This window comes from Symphalangus syndactylus, chromosome 4 (genome assembly GCF_028878055.3).
Source record: "Symphalangus syndactylus isolate Jambi chromosome 4, NHGRI_mSymSyn1-v2.1_pri, whole genome shotgun sequence".
Lineage (NCBI taxonomy): Eukaryota > Metazoa > Chordata > Mammalia > Primates > Hylobatidae > Symphalangus > Symphalangus syndactylus.
In genome coordinates this window covers 60,952,245-60,969,742 of record NC_072426.2, presented here as the reverse complement: position 1 = coordinate 60,969,742, position 17,498 = coordinate 60,952,245, and the positions used below count along the sequence as shown (strand labels likewise).

General features: G+C 38.0%; 1 protein-coding gene across 28 annotated transcripts in view; it reads left to right on the top strand.

Moving 5' to 3' along the window:
- The window catches only part of ANK2 (ankyrin 2), a 719,880-nt gene that overhangs the window by 396,939 nt on the left and 305,443 nt on the right, over positions 1-17,498 (top strand). The gene's annotated exons all lie outside the window — the stretch shown is intronic.

Genomic DNA, 17,498 nt, shown 5'->3' with positions numbered 1-17,498 from the left:
AGCAGGCCATCTTCCAGGTCTCCAGCACAGGCTACAGTAGACAGTGTGCAACAGCAACCCTTGTCATGAAGGTGGAGAGAAAAGGAAGTGTACTTCAGGAAAGCACGGGCTAATCCAATCAACAAAGATCAGCATAAGGTCATAAGAGTTCCATGTTGCAATCAGTCTTTTAAAAGCCAAAAAATACCTTTTGCCTTTGGCACTGCTATCTGATACCTTAAATGGAGTATTTGGCTACCAAATGAAACTAAATAGGACAGGAAAGAGCTGCTCATCTCTTTATTGCACCATCATTTATACTAAACTTTTCCACGAAAGGGTAATGTTTCTCTTTAACCTCAGGGGCACATGTGAGTCATTGCTCTTTCAGATCCTAACTATCCAGTGATATCTCTTAAGTCACCACTTGTACCTTTAACACAGTTTCTATTCGGTTCTCCTTCTGGCCTCCCGCAAGGACTGCATTAGTCTAGTCAACCAGTAGTGCTGCTGCTGAAGTTACCTATTCCTCATGCTTGACTCTAAGAACCTCTTCCTTTCTTTCTTCTTGTTTTCTAGGCATAGGGATTTCCAGCTTTACAACATGCTATGAATTATCCTCCTCTGTGTTAACGCTTGTGTTAACCTCATCCCAAGTCCTGGGGGATGTCCTGTTCAACCTGCCATTTCACCCATAGTAGAGTTGGTCCACAGTGAAAAGTGGTGAAAAGACTGAAGTCTTTATACCACTTGCATATTTTGTTCCTCATCTTGCGTGGACACTTCAGAGAACTGGTGCATAAACTCTCCGCTCCATGCCTTTCTGCTCAGAGAGGTTACATCTTATATTGTCCAAATTTAAATTAAAATGTAGCTTCCTTCATTTGCTTCTCTTGTTTCTTGGTATATTTTCCCTTCTTCTAGACAAAGTTGATCAGCTTTTTTATTTTTTATTTTTTGTACTCTACTGAGATCTATTCCTAGAATGCCAACATTGTCCACCTTTATCGTTAAAAAAAATGTCTGCATCATGAAACTATGAGTTCTAATTAGAAGGGTAGTGGTGATTTTCTAACCAAAAATTACTTGGCATAATTTACTCTGGGATTAATAAGTATAAATGCATTGTCCCATCTTTGAAATTTTTCTTCTACTTCTGACTAGACATGGCAACTCTGAGTTTGAATCCAAACAAAAATATACTTACTTGAATTTCCTGGTTTTGGTCCATCATAAAAGCAATAAGTTTGACAGGAAGACAGCCTATCAGTTTGCCCTAAAAGTCTTATCAGTATAACTTTGGAACCAACCAGTCAAACACTCTTTATTTTGTTGGGTAGCAACTATTCCTGCTTGTTCACCTGATATTACATTTTCTTCCAGCGAAGATCCAGCAACCTTATTCCCTTGTGTGACTTCCCTGATTTCACTTGTGGCTGCCATTAAATGCACTGTGTCTTTTGAAAACACTTAAACACTAATTAAATTAATTTATGGTATATGTTGTTAATATCCCATTTTGCCTTGGTCTTTTCTGCCCAAAACAATAAGCCCCTGAGACATTCAAAATGTTTGTGTTTAGTTGCTTAGTAAATCCTTAGTATCCATCATAACGTCAAATCTTGATGACAGTAATGGTGATGGATAAAAGAGAAAATTACACCCCAGAGAAGTTATGAGTCAAGAATGTCTAGTTAGATTTACTTAGAACAAAGTAACAGACAAGATAAAGCCCTAAGAATAAGTCTGGGTTCATTTTAAATTGAGATGACAACCATCCCATAGTCCTAAAATAATTACTGCTTCTAATATAGACTGCACATGATTTAATTAATTCACATTGTTTTTAAAACAAAACCTACATGCAATAGTTGCTGACAGAAGTTTAGACCTGATGCCTTTTCAGCCAGGATAGGTACAAGCACTGGCGTGTGTGACAGCAGGCTTCAAACCTCATTCAGCAGACGGGATAGTAGGCTAGATAATAAATGGCAATTAGAATTCGCTGTGATAAAGGCCATGGTAATATTGTTAGAGAGTGCTACAGAAATGCACAGTAGTAGTTCTCTACTCAGACCAAGAGATCAGGCAGGGCTTCATAAACATCTCCATATAATTTGCCTTACCTGGGCTGTTGTCTACCCTGGCTGCCTAGATAATGCTTGCTTCTCTTCCGAGACTCAACTCAAATCCACCTTCTCCTTAAGCCAGATTTATTCTTTCCTTGATCAGCTAACATGCGCAGTGTTCTGTCCCCTACACGCTACCCTCAACCCCAGGAGGATTCATTGCTTCCTTTTAGTTGCTATAAGGGCTTTACAATCTGGCCAGGCTTAGTGGTATACACTGCTCCTTTCCCATTTTGATTAAAATCTGCACCATAGTGCCAGAGAAATCAGACAGAAGAGCAAGTACCTTGAGTAAGTATATTAGTTCATTCTCATGCTGCTAATAAGGACATACCTGAGACTGGCTAATTTATAAAAGAAAGAGGTTTAATTAACTCACAGTTCTGAGTAGCTAGAAAGGCCTCAGGAAACTTATAATCATGGCAAAAAGGGAAGCAAACACATCCTTCTTCACATGGCAGCAGGAGAGAGAAGAATGAGTGCCCTGTGAAAGGGGGAAGCCCCTTATAAAGCCATCAGATCTCATGAGAACTAACTCACTATCAGGAGAACAGGATGGGGAAAACTGCTCCCTTGATTCAATTTTCTCCATCTGGTCCCTCCCACGACACATGGGGATTATGGGAACTACAATTCAAGATGAGATTTGGGTGGGGACACAGCCAAACCATATCACTAGGCATCTAAAAACTCAGCCCTCCGCTGTCTGTGTTTCTCTCCCCAGCACTTTTGCCATTACCCTATAGATATAATGATGGAGCTCTGGCTTCATGATAACTTCAGGGTTACCTGGTATGGAAAAGAGAGACAATAAAACTTGGTTTTTGTAACAATTTTTACGTCCTCAAGCCAGATCCCCTTTCCAGGACATCTCCAGCATGTACGGATGAATCAGAGACCCAGACATAAGGAGTCACTTAAGCAAACCAGAGAAGCATATACCGTTGGAATTTGGGGTGGTGGGTGGAGAGGGGCACTGTTTTTTGAACGCTACAAAGTTCAAATGCCAATCTGTTCTCTTCCTGCTGGACTGGTCTTTGTGATGTTCAAATAAAGTGGGCATGAGATATTCTCAAAGTTGGAAGGAGTCTAACTATTTTCTTAGAGGCAGAGGTTTGGGTGGGGGACAGGGTGTGAGAGTACCTTGGTTAAATTGTGTAGAGAGGTTCTGAGTTGTTTAGGCAATAGCAATGCCTTATGCAATACTGAGCCAAAATGTGAGTGTAATAAATTAATATAACTTTTTGATAGACACTTGGCATAATTTTTCTTTTTTGTTTTTGCTGTCTCTCCAGCAAGTGTTTAATCTTTATGTGTTTAGATTGTTTTTTTGTGTGCTATAATTATAGATATTTGAATATTAGAGTGTCCCTACTCAAATTGTTTTCATTACAAAATGTACGACAATTATATTGTACCATTAATAGATCTGCTTATCTTCTTGACTCTGTCACAAGGACAGTGTCTTTTTTTTTTTTTGGAGGTGAAGTCTTGCTCCATCTCTCAGGCTGGAGTACAGTAGTGCAATCTCAGCTCACTGCAACCTCTGCCTCCCACGTTCAAGTGATTCTCCTGCCTCAGCTTCCCAGGTAGGTGGGATTACAGGCGCCCACCACCATGCCTGGCTAGTTTTTGTATTTTTGGTAGAGATGGGGTTTCACCATTTTGGCCAGGCTGGTCTTGAACTCCTGACCTAAGGTGATCCACCAACCTCGGCATCCTGAAGTGCTGGGATTACAGTAGTGAGCCACCGTGTCTGGCTGAGGGACAGTATCTTTTGATTCTTGGAGTTTTGCACAACACCTGGCACATAAATGTTCCTCACTTAAATTATTTAAAAAATAATGACTAAAAGAGCTCTCATTCTTGACTGGACACATGCAATTTAGACTTCTACTAAATAAAAAAAGAACACTAGAATAGAGAACAGATGCACTGGGATTGTGCAGCCAGGACAAATCAATCTACCTAGATTGCTTGTGTGATTTGGGTGGAACTAGGATGCTAGCCTGAAGCATAGAAAGAATTCCCAAGTATTCTACAGAAGACTACAGGCCAGAGGTAGAACAAAGCAAGAAGAATGGCATTTTTTTTTTCTACAGTCAGCTTTTAAAACAGCACACTCTCTTGTTTCCATGGCAAGAAAATCTCCTAGGTGCATTGCCAGGAGATTCTCTCTTAGAAATTAAAAAGAAGACAGAAAAGAAGGGAAAGAAGCCACCCATAGTTTTCTGAAAACAGCTTGACTCTCCTGCTGATCATCGACGGCTGCCACGCCACGGAAACACCTCATCCAATGGTGCCCAGGCTGCCTCTACGCAGCATGCTGGAAGCTTGTGATTAATTTTGTTTGACAGCAGCAAAAAGTATGCCCTACGTTGGATGCCAGCTGATTATTTCCAGTATGTTTGCTGCTGAAAATTCCATTAATGATTTGTAATATCCATTCAACTTGAAGAGAGGAGAAAAGTGCTTTTCTGAAAAGGGAAAAGTAAATTGGACTCAGTCTTATGGAAAATCCAAATCTACAGAGTGAACGTTTGATGGCAGATGAGTTGAGGAAAATGTCAGCAATTTCAAAATTTTTTTATGTGAAGGATTTGCTCTATTATTGGTCATATATCAGTAGAGAATGTGTTGTGAATAATAACATTTTGATTGATGTGCTTTCATTTTCTTCCCAGTGTACAAATATGGCAACTTTTAATGTTCAACTTGATGTGCATTTATTAATTGCCTACTGTGTTCAAGACCCTTATTAAACATTGATTGAACTGAAATGAGCCCTGGGGGAACCTACCATCTAAGACAGCAACTCTCAACTGTGGCTCCACATTTGAATTCCCAGGGGAACTTGAAAAAATTCTGGGCCCTCAGAAATTCTGACTTAATGGTTCTGGAGTGAGGTCTGTGGCCTCAGTATTTTTTTGTATGTCTCCTCCTGTGAATAATATATAATTAGATTTGAGAATCAACAGCTGATATAAAAGGAAGTGAAAAGGCAGTACATGGCCAAGTCCCTATAGATGTGCAAAGGACACTGTTTTAAAATCATTTATCGATTTGAAAAGTATGATGATTTAAAAGGAGAGGAAAATTACATTTTATTGAGGCGGCCAGAAAAAAACTCCATGAAGGAAGTAATATTTAAGTAGACTTTCAATGTGTAAAATTCTGATCGGCAGAGATAGGTATCCAGGTAGAGGATCAAAGACCAGGATGAGAAAGAATGAGGCCAGTTCTGTGAATACCCAGTGACTAACACAAGGCTAGGAGAAAAGGAGTATTGATTGCTATTATAAAGCATTACCATTAATTTGTAATTTCAGCTAGCTATGAACTCAAATACGTTTATGAAGTAATGAGCTATTTTAGCATTATTTTTCTCATGTGCTACTCCTAAAACAACAGGGTTGAAAAATATGTTTAATATATGGCAAAATAGACATAGATTTAAAAATGCACTGTAGTATCTTGCTATTTGATTGGTCCTCAGATGAGCAGCATTGGCACCACCTGTAATTTGTTAGAAACGAAGCTAATGCAGGATCTCGGCCCCCACCCCAAACCTAACAAATCAAAGTCTGCATTTTAATAAGATCTTTGTGTACACACTAAAGTCTGAGGAGCACTACTTTAGCATCTCAATTATTATTACATTATTAGCTGTAATTAATTGAGAAGAGTAGAGAAGTATGTTTCAACAAATTAAATTTCTACCTATGTCTGTGAATGATGAATAGTGTTGATATGCAATAATCTTCTCTTTCAATCATATCTTTTTGTGTCTGTCACCCTATATATCCCCATATAGTAATGTACTTATGTGTGATTTATACATCTAAATATATGTTTCTTTGTATAGATGTTTTCTCCAGTTCCAGTCTTTATGTCTAAAAAGATAACATCTTTTCATTTTAGACCTTGGTAATGTTTTCTATGCTTTTCAAAAGGATGTCCTCAACATCACCTCTGAAAACGCATTATGATCTCCTGTGCCTCTGCCATCTCATTGCACACTGGTTTCGGTGGCATGTGGCAGATGGAATAGAAAGACATGGGGCTGGGAAACTCATAGATTCCAGAGGAAACTTGAGGCACACAGGAAGCTGGTTCAGCTTGGGCATGCAAACATTATTTACCTCTTTAATCTGAATTAAACAAGTAGCAGTAAGTAATGATTCAGAGAAGTTTTGTTAAGTGGCAGAATATTTTATGGATGGGTATTTTCTTACAGTGCTTCTGACCTAAGAAACGGCAGCCTATCAACAAATAATTATTAAAACATTCCTTTTCCCAAAATTGTATTGGATTTGGTTATCTGCTTAAACACCCTTAGGTTGATAATTAGCAAGAAGAGCTTAGTATAATTTAGTTACAAAATCATCTACTGTTCTCAAACTTTAGTGTGCGATAGAATATCAGTTGATGTGGCTCAAAATAAATACTCCAGATCCCACTGAGATTCTGATTCAGTAATTTGGGGGTAAGGTCCAGGAATCTTTTGAAACAAGCATTCCAGGAGGTTTTGTTGTTGGTACTAAGAATACTACATTTTGAGAAAACAAAAGCAAACAAAAAACACATTGCTTTAAGACAGGAGTATCCAATCTTTTGGCTTCACTGGGCCACATTAGAAGAATAAATGTCTTGGACTACACATAAAATATAGTAACATGAACGATAGCTGATGAGCTTAAAAATAATGCAAAAAAATCTCATAATGTTTTAAGAAAGTTTACGAACTTGTGTTGGGCTGCATTCAAATCCATCCTTGGCCGCATGTGGCCTGTGGGCCAAGGGTTGGACGAACTTGCTAAGGCATTATATTCTTAGGAATTTACTATTTTCTTTTGGTGTCAGTATTATCTAAACTAAAGCCACGCACCAGGCTAATACCTTAGCTTAGTAAACCATAGATTGATCCACCAAGCTTTTTGAAGGAGATGATATTAGAAAATGATTTTGTATCTATTGTAGGATTTCATATTCTAAGCATTGACATATGTAATCTATTGGGCCAGGCACACTGTAATGCCAGCACTTTGTGGGGCTGAGGTGAGAGGATTACTTGAGCCCGGGAGTTCAAGACCAGCCTGGGAAACATATCGAAACCCTGTCTCTATAAAAAATACAAAAATTAGCCAGGCCTGGTGGTGCATACCTGTGGTCCTAGCTACTCAGGCAGCTGAGGCGGGAGGATCACTTGAGTCTGGGAGGTTGAGGCTGCAGTAAACTGTGATAGTACCACTATACTCCAGCCTGGGCAACAGAGTGAGACCTGGTCTCAAAAAAAAGAAAAAATAACCTGAAAAAATAAGAGAGCTGTATTATACAATGCATTAGATTTGATTAGTGACCATGTTGCATTTTTTGTAAGAAAAATTCACTAACTGTACAGTTTTTACAAGAAACCTATAATAGAATCTGACTTTACTGGTGCTGGATGTTTTCTTAGCTACTTACCATTGAAGAAAGGAAAAAGAAGGAAGGAAGGAAGGAAGGAAGGAAGGAAGATGAGTAACAACTTATGTAAATAGATGATCGTTGCAACTTTATTTATCAATAGCAAAATAAACCTAACTCAAACCATAGGAACATGGATAAACATATTTTGGCATACCCATAGGAGAGAAAAATGCAGTCATTTAAATTAATATTTTTCAAAATATTGAATATAGGAAGATTCTCATCATATCATGTTAAGAGAAGAAATAAGGTGAAAGAAAGTTAATTTTAATAATGATAAAAACATACACATAAAAATTGAGTGGAAAAACAACAAAATGTAAATTGGTCATATCTTAAATATTAAATTGTAGGTGGCTTTAATTTTTTTCTTTCTAACTTTCTGTGTAGTCCAAAATATTTTCAATAAGTTTATGTGACTTTTATAATTAGGTAAAAAAAAATTTTAAGAAGTATAATTTTTTAAATCTGGGTTGTTTTAAGAGTGTTTTAGCTTAAGAACAGGTGGATGGACTAAATGAACCTTTTTAACATTGCTTCAGTTCTAAAGACCATCTGCCCAGTCCTATTAACCAGTAACTACAGAAAGAAGTTAGATCCAATTAGTAAAGGCAGAAAGAAACACTGCCTTTGTGAGTTCTGTTTCCCTGTGCATATCTGCCACCTTAAACTAATGGAGCTATTTATTGAGTTCAAGCTGTCCCCAACGAAAGCTGCTTTTTACTTTGCTTCTGTGTAAATCTTGTTCACTTTTTACAACCGGCTACAGAATCAAAGCCAGCAGCTGGCCCTCCATGCTACCACACAGAACAACAGCCTGAGCCCAAGCTTCTGAAGAGCAGGCCTGCCCCGGTATCTTGAATGTATGCCTGCATAAAAAGCAGACACCACCCAGGACGGCTGTATCTGCTGCTTGTGCTCAGGCAGTAAATATGTAAAATAGGAAGCCAAAACACATCCAGGGCCACATCTCATTGAGTGTCCTTGGGAAACTCAATTGGACATCAGTTTATCTTTAACATAGGAATCATAATGGCTTCCTCTGATTATGTCCTGTAAAGTATATAAGTGGTTTATAAACTACAGTTTTAACATACTAGTTGTTAGGTGATTGTGTTTCCATGTTTTATGTGATTGCTTTTTCAAGTACATACAAATCATGCTAAAGAACAGTAAAATAGCGCAGTCCTCCTGCCATGCCCAGGACTTATGCCACTTTGTAATGTCATCTCAAAATGGACTATAAATGGATGGCCCAGTGGTATTTATTATCACCACTTAAAGTGAACCCATATGCCAGTGGCATATTGAGCTAACAAGCTGTGATGTCATTGGCAGAAGCAGCTCTTCCAGAAGGCAGAGTTGCTGAGGATTGTCTGTGACATTACTCTATCAGCATATTGGATGCTGCTTGTCAATAGTAGCCGTGGTGTCGGGGAAATAAGGTCAAGTGAAGCAGTGAGTTACTGGTGACTTAGGGGTTACCACCTGTCAAAAATCATACAGATTATGATTTTTTTTCCAAAATTAACCTGAAATCTCATAGGATTATCACCACTTATATGTTTTGATTCTTCTCATCAGTCCTATGAGGTACTGTTATTATTGCCATTTTAAAGATGAGGAGACTGAAGTTAGGAAAGATTAAGGAAGGTGCTCAAGTTCACTCATTTGGGTGGTGAACCGAAATTTGAAACCTCCCAAGTAGGCTGACTGCAGAGCCTCTGCTGCTCACCACTTTATAACGTTTACCCATAAGTATTCTGAACAAAGTTTAAAAAAAGGAGCACTTAATCACTTAGGAAAACCAACTGCCAGAGAGTATTTTAGGTTTAGCCATTCACATAAAAATAATGCAAACTAGTAGAGTTACTCTCTTCTTAAACTCCTATTTTAATATACAAATAAGATTTCTAAATCCCAAAGAGAGAATCTTGGAGGATAGTTGCAAACATGAAAAGTTGAAGACTATTTCATTAAATCCATTTATGTTTTTTAAAAAAAGGAAAATTGAAACCTAGAGAAGTTGACTTGCTCCCAAAATTCTTAGAATAAACATGTGGAAACTGCACAAGACCTTAAGGGTCCTACCTCCTACCTCATGGTTCAGTGCCCTTCATATGACCTTGTCCATATATTTAAGTAGAGTTACCAGATTAAAGGTTGTACCTTTTCAGTATAGTTGACCGACTCTTCTTGGAATCTATTAAGTTAGTGTTTTATTATGCTCTTCGTTAGCCTCGATTGTTTCCCGGATACAGTCATGGCTTGATTTTGTCACTGCTCCCTTAAACTCGAGATTCTAACCTACATGAACGGGGAGCAATTTTCAGTGTTGTTTTGTGCATTCTTGCTTCTGGCCGTGTACTGTGAGGCTGTCTTTGAGGCCGTCCCCGTAGGTACTCATTCAGATAGAATTGCCTGTGAATTGTTCTTTAAACTTTTAATTTCAGCATCTTTAAATTGCACTTACTTGTTCTCATGTTTGGTTTACTCTTCTAGATTTTAAGTTTTCTGTGGTCAGGGAACATGACTTATGTGCCTTAGTTTTCTTACTGCTCGGCGCACTATGTGGCACATTGTAATAGATGTTTTTTAAGTAAATAAGCTTGGAAATAATTATAATTGATTTCTTCTTTCTTAAACTTCTTTGTTGATACCTGCCTTTCTTCTCATTTATCTGAATCAATGTGTCATTATGGAAAGCGATCTTGTTGGAGGAAATAAACATTTCAATTGCACGTGGGCTCTCACTGTACTTTTTCCTCAGCATGTCACAATTACCCATATTCAATAAAGCAAAAATAATGAAACCTAATTAAAGATGAAAACATAAAGTAGTTTATCTATTAATTTAAATAAAGTGAACCTGTTATCACCCTGAGATTTTTTTTTTTTTTTGAGATGGAGTCTTGCTCTGTTGCCCAGGCTGGAGTGTGGTGGCGTGATCTCAGCTCACTGCAGCCTCTGCCTCCTGGGTTCAAACGATTCTCTTGCCTCAGCTACCCGAATAGCTGGGACTAGAGGCACCTGACACCATGCATAGCTAATTTTTGTATTGTTGGTAGAGACGGGGTTTCGCCATGTTGACCAGGCTGGTCTCGAATTTCTGACCTAGTGTGATCCGCCCGCCTCGGCCTGTCACAGTGCTGGGATTACAGACGTGAGTCACCATGCCCTGCCCACCCTGACATTCTTAATGCCTTGATTCTGGAGGATGCAGTTCTTAGTAACCAGGCTGTGGCCCTCTGATGTAACTTTAGAGAATGATTAACATGCCACGTGGTTAGCTGGGCTCTGAGATGATCTCTGTAACAAAGCAGTCTACATTGTTCTCCCAGGGAAGAGATTTGTGTGTGACTTATTGAAGGGGAATTGGTTTTGTTTCTTAGAGTGGTTTATCATTTCACAACCTGTATTTTCCATTGTTATTCTTTATCACTAGAAGGTTTTAAAACTCAGAAATAATAAAAGAGAATATAAAAACTCTGGAAGCCTCTTAAATTGATTGATGGGAAAATAGTTTAGTTTGTTAAGTGCATTGTCTGGTAGACCTTCTTTCCATACTAGGAAATGGAATGGGATATATACATTCGATTTGAGAATATATACTAAATATAATGTTTGAATATATATTCAAAGAAGTTTGTTGCGTTCATTCCTGGCATGGCCTCCTTACTAGTTTTTCTAACTCTGCCATGTCACCTGTTGTTTCATGGATGAGCAACCTATCGAGTTTGTTCTCCATACCTTTGTCCCTGTAGAACTGTGTTTGGAATCAGGCTTGTTAGGACAGAAAATCAATGGGAGTTGTGAAAGAAAGTGAAACCCTGGATGCACTGGACAGGACATAGCAGAACGGAGAGGAAGAGGGTGGGCATAGGAAAGAGACACGGGAAAGCCCATTAGGGACAGTATAGTAACCTCCACATTAATCCACTAGTCACAAGTGCATTGAGACTACAAACAAAATTATAAGAGGATATTTTAATTTATAAAATAAATGAAAAACTATTTTCAAGCTCTTCAAAGGCATTACTTACAAAATATGTATTATTCTTATCAGACTCCAGAAATCAATCATTTTGTACATTTTAAAGAATTGGTTTCTTAAAAAAATGTAATAGAGAGTTTTCACTAACTCAGTCTATCTTTTCTTTTAATTAGTTCTGTTAATAAGATTTTACTGCATAGGTAGTACCACTTACCACCTTACATTTTTAAACTCAGTATTAACTGTGCTTAGGGAAGCTTCTTGCACATTGATGGTCTTTAATTTTGAAAGGAGTACCTCTAAATCATCGTTAGTTTATTCAAAGAGCTTGACTTCATTCCAGGCTAACCGTCTTTGGTGCCCAGCAAGAATGGCTGGGCATTTTCTTCCTACTAATACAGCTGGCTTCTGTTTAAATGAATTAATCACGAATTCAACTGTCTTGATTCTAGTAGTATGACATTAGGAACCATTTAGTAATAAAGTAAGAAGCTTAATACTTAATGGGAAGAAAGATCTGTTTTTTTAATGTGAAAATTTTATTATCATTCCAGTTCCTGGGGAAAATTTTGCTGCCATGGCAAATATTCTTAGCAGACTCTTGCCTTGTTCTCCTGCTTTGGAATCAGAGTGTTTAGATGATATACCATAAATAGGGACTTGAAATGTAAAGACTGAATTTACAAAGCTATTTTTTTTTAGCTCCACTTAAATGCTTATATACACAGCCATTAGTATGGTGACCACATATTTTAAGTGCTCAATAAATATTTGTTGGATAAATAATACATGAAAACACATTCTTTTTTTTTTTTTTCTTTTTGAGATGGAGTTTTGCGCTTGTCACCTAAGCTGGAGTGCAATGGTGCAATCTTAGCTCACTGCAGCCTCCACTGCCTGGGTTCAAGTGATTCTCCTGCCTCAGCCTCCAGAGTAGCTGGGATTACAGGCGTGCATCACCACACCCAGCTAATTTTGTATTTTTAGTAGAGATGAGGTTTCACCATGTTTGACAGGCTGGTCTCAAACTCCCGACCTCAGGTGATCTGCCCGTCTCGGCCTCCCAAAGTGCTGGGATTACAGGCATGAGCCACTGCACCAGGTCATGAAAACATGTATTCTTTTAATTAATTCTATTAATAAGATTTTACTGCATATAGGTAATACTACTTACCAAATTACCTTTTTTTTATCTTGGACCTGAATTTGCCTGGTCTATATTTTGCATCTAAATATCCAGTAAGTGTGTACAATAACTCAAGCTTCATTTGGTATAAAAACGCCTTCTTATTTCAAACTTGTTTTTTTTCCCCTTTTTGTGAGGAGGGGGGTCTCACTACATTGCCCAGGATAGTCTCAAACTCCTGGGCACAAGCTATCTTCCTGCCCCTTCTTCCCTAAATTTTGGGATCATAGGTGTGAGCCACCTGGCCCAGCCAAGCATGCCTTCTTACTTGTATATAATCATATTTTCAATTTTTTTAGTGACTATACATTTTACTAATTTATTTAATAATTAGTTTTATATGGCTAATGATGAGATGCATAATTACTAAAACTTAATGAAACATGCATTTAGTTTTAATGCACAATTTTACCTTCCATTTTGTCAATCAGACTTTTGCAAAACCAATTCAGCTTCAATATTTGAAACATATATGAGAGTATCCCTCTATTGTGGATAATAGCGTCACACTAGAATATTTTAAAAGTGAAGAGAGAAAACGTGGCTCAAATAGTCTGACCAATTACTTAGCATCTTGTGAATATTACAAAGAAAAATGCCTTCTAAAATGTGTTTGTATTTTCTTCTTTACATTATATATATTTAGTGTTCATTTTTATATTTCCTGAAAGGAAATATGTAAATTTTGCTATAAAATTAAGCCATCTTTGTAAAAGTGATCCTGCTTAAAATTACAAAATCTGAGACTCATTTATAAAGGTGTGAATGTATCTGGCAGCCTGGGCAAGTAGTCTGAGTTACTTCCTGATACATACATTTGGCCCTATCTGGAGAGGACTGTACATGTCTGTATAATTTCTTATGTTGTTTTATTTTGAGAGACAGTGTCTCACTTCGTTGCCTATGCTGGAGTGCAGTGATGCAATCATAGCTCACTGTAGCCTTGATCTTCTGGGCTCAAGTGAGTCTTCTGCCTTAGCCTCCCTGAGTAACTGGGACTACAGGTGCTTGCCACCATGCCTGGCTAATTTTTAAAATTTTTTTGTAGAGATGGAGGGTCTTGCTATGTTGGTCTCAAACTTTTGGGCTCCAATACTCCTCCCACTTCGCCCTCCCAAAGCGCTAGGATTACAGGCTTTAGCCACTGCACCTGGCTCTATAATGTCTTAATTCCTCTTGAGTTAGATAGCAGAATTGGCTTGCATCTGGTCTTTATCTTCCTCCAGATGTAAAATCCAGGCCCATCATTGTTGGGTATAAGGCGTGAGAGAGAGGGGTTACTATTTATTCCACTCAGTGTGTAATCTATTAAGCTCTCCCAGCCAATCAAAATCATGTGGGCATTAAAGTTCAAAACCACAAGATAGATGCATTCATTTATAGTGACATTGTTGCTTAGGCAACAAGAAATCTGAATCTCCTATTAAACTAGCCAACAGCAAGAATTTAAAATATTTTATTTTATGTATCTGGTATTTTGAATCAATTAATAGAAATTTTTTTTCTGAGAATGTCTTTCTAATAGATATTTAGTTTTCATACAAAGTTTAGGTGACATAAGAGTTATGGCTGATAGCTGCCATAACATAGAAGCATAAAATTTCATGGTTTAGCACAAAACATGCTTAAATTTTGTTCACATAAAATCTAGTGGGATGGTTGTGGGTTGAGGGGGTGAGGCTCTTGTATCTTTGATTTGTGATTGTTCAGGGACTAGGATTGTTCAAGTTTATAAAGATGTGTTTACAGGGTCATCTTTATAGAGACTGCTTCTAACCATTGGCTTCTGAGGTCTCATTAGCAGTTGACATCCAGCTGGCCCACTGAGGAACTGAGAATGTGCAGGATGGTGCAGGAGATTGTCACAGGCCAGGCCTGAAAGTGGCGTGCATCTCTTTTGCTTACATTCTGTAACCTGTTGTATGGTCAAACCAAATGCAGAAGGGGTAGGAAAATGAAGTCTTCCATGGAGTAGTCATTTTCCAAAAACAACGCTTCTCTGTGAAAAGGCAGCATGAATTTTTGGTGGACAGCTAGCTTCCTCTGCTATGGGAAGAGAGTGACTATGATTGCTGTATTCAAGCAACAACTGAAAATCGTCAGTGTAATGGTATTGAAAATAAGGCTATTTTTAAAAATGGAAACGAAACACTATTAAATCCATAAATGAATACATTTAGGACTTCGCTTTAGAACTAGAGGAGATGTTATAGCATCAAGTAGAGTCCCATTTAGATGATTAAGGAGATATTTTGGATTTCTGAAATTAAAAATAGTTTTTCCCCTTTTTCCCTCTGGAAAGTAAAAAATAGTTTTTCCCAAGGGTAAAAGGGGATAAACTATTTTTTACTTTTTAAGTAAAGTTCTAAAATTCCCTCTTCCTGTAGTTGCTCAAATAAAACTGCTAAGCAAGATGATTTTCTCTGAACATATATGCAACACATTACCTTGTATTTAGTGATTATGACATATAAACATTCTATGATGCTAAATTAAATTTCTGTAATTAAGAATAACAATATCCAGATAGTGTTTTGCAAAGTACTTCCAAGTCCTTATGCCATTTTAGCCTCTCAATGAGCCTCTGAGAGAGACAGAACAGGTGTTCTTAGCCCCTTTTTGGACAAGGAATATGAGACTATCAGTGTTTAAATGACTAGTTTAAAATTCTTTGGGTTGTTAAGGGTTATAATCCAAATAATCCAGGATTATTGTTAAGATTATAGTTCTCATTGTAATCCTGTAGTGTTGTTTTCGTTATCTGCAATGACTGGATCTATCTGGACACTAGAAAGGTCCATTCGTATACGTTTTTCAGGTTGTACAATTTATAAAAATGCCCACAAATGCAGTTGATGTGAGAATCACCAAGGTGACTGAAGTAACAGATCAGCATTACTGGTTTATTCATTTTGCTGGTACAGACATATTTTGTGTATTGCCTTTTAAGTATTTATGGAGTAGAATTCCAAGAGCTGACAAATATTAAGACTTTTTCTTTTCTTTTTTTTTTTTTTTTTTTTTTTTTGAGATGGAGTCTCACTCTGTCACCCAGGCTGGAGTGCAGTGGCCCATTCTTGGCTCACTGCGACCTCCACCTCCCAGGTTCAAGCAATTCTCCTGCCTCATTCTCCTGGGACTACAGGCGTGTGCCACCATGCCCAGCTAGTTTTTTTTTTTTTTGTATTTTTAGTAGAGACGGGGTTTCACTATGTTAGCTAGGATGGTCTTGATCTCCTGACCTCATGATCCACCTGCCTCGGCCTCCCAAAGTGCTGGGATTACAGGCGTGAGCCACCGCGCCCGGCCTTGGAATTTGTATTTTAAAACCCATGGACAGGTCAAAACATGTTAAGCAAGAAGAAGATATATCTAAGAGATAAGTTTGTAAAAGTCTTCAATTATTTGAAGGGCCTGTTAGAGAGTGGCTGGCTGTGAGGAACCTGGCTGGGAACACATACCAGCAAAGACCTAAGGACAGCCTGAGAAATTTGGAGGAAGGAGGAACTTTCCTTCAGAGTTGCTAAGCACTAAAACCAGTCACTAGGGTTTTTAGAAAACCTTTAACTTTCTTTTAAAAGGAATAGATTCTTCTGGAACAGTTCATTAGAAGCTCTGCATGTATCTAGGAGGGAAAGGGAAAAGATGAAAAAAATAGAGGACCTAGCAAGATCGTTTTTTAACTTCGAGTCCCCATAGGCTGTAAGTTAATTTACTGACAAACTATAGAAACTATGAAAGATTTTTCCTTTTATATGACACAAAAGCTGGTCCAATGTTATATATTAACTGGTCATTGATCAGAAGAGTATAACAGAATCATATCTTTAATATAAATATTAAAATTGCCTCAGAACACATTTAGGAACCACTGCATCCTGTTAATATAGACACTGACTACACTTTGCCTGCCTTTTAAATGTAACTGTCTTAGACATTGATAAAAGGCACTCACATCTGCAAGATTCCCCTTGTTTTTTTGTACAATGAAACTCTTTTTATCATAAAATCAACACAATTAAAAATTTGAAAAGAGGTTTGACTCCCATATTACTTTAACAAAATCCCATTTATGTTCTAGTCTTTATTTATATTCATAGATTTTTTTATACAGTTGCAGCACAACAAAAACATACATCATTCTTTTATTGACCGCAGGTTGACTTAGTGCCAACTCTCTGGCAGGCCCTGTCCTAGGGCTGGAGACACTGCTGTGAATTAAAGAAAGTCCATGCCCTTGTGGCAACTATATTCTAGTGGCAGTGGGTGGGGCTAGACAATTAACACATAAGCCAACAGGTAAATAATGTCAACTGGCAAAAAGCAAACAAACAAACAAACAAAAAAAACCACGAAGAAAACTGAAGCACAGAAAGGGATAAAGAGTGATGGGGGGCTGTTCAAACTAGGGGAGTTAGGGAAGGCTCCTTTGAGCAGGGGATTTGACTGAAGAGAAGGAGTTACTTCTGTGACTGTCAGGGTAAGTCCATTCCTGACAGAGAAACAGCAAGTATATAATGCCTGAGAAGGGAACTCGCTTGGCATGCTGGAGGAGGAGTAGTGACACCAGTAAGTCTGGAGTGTAGGGAGCAAGAAAGAGTGGTCAGAAGTGAGGTCAGAGGTCAGCAGAGACCACCTGACAAAGACTACTGTGTATGGCAGGTATTATGTTGGGTGATAGGAATACAGACATGACCAAGACAGTTCTTAACTTCAAGAAGCTTACATTCAAATAGGCACA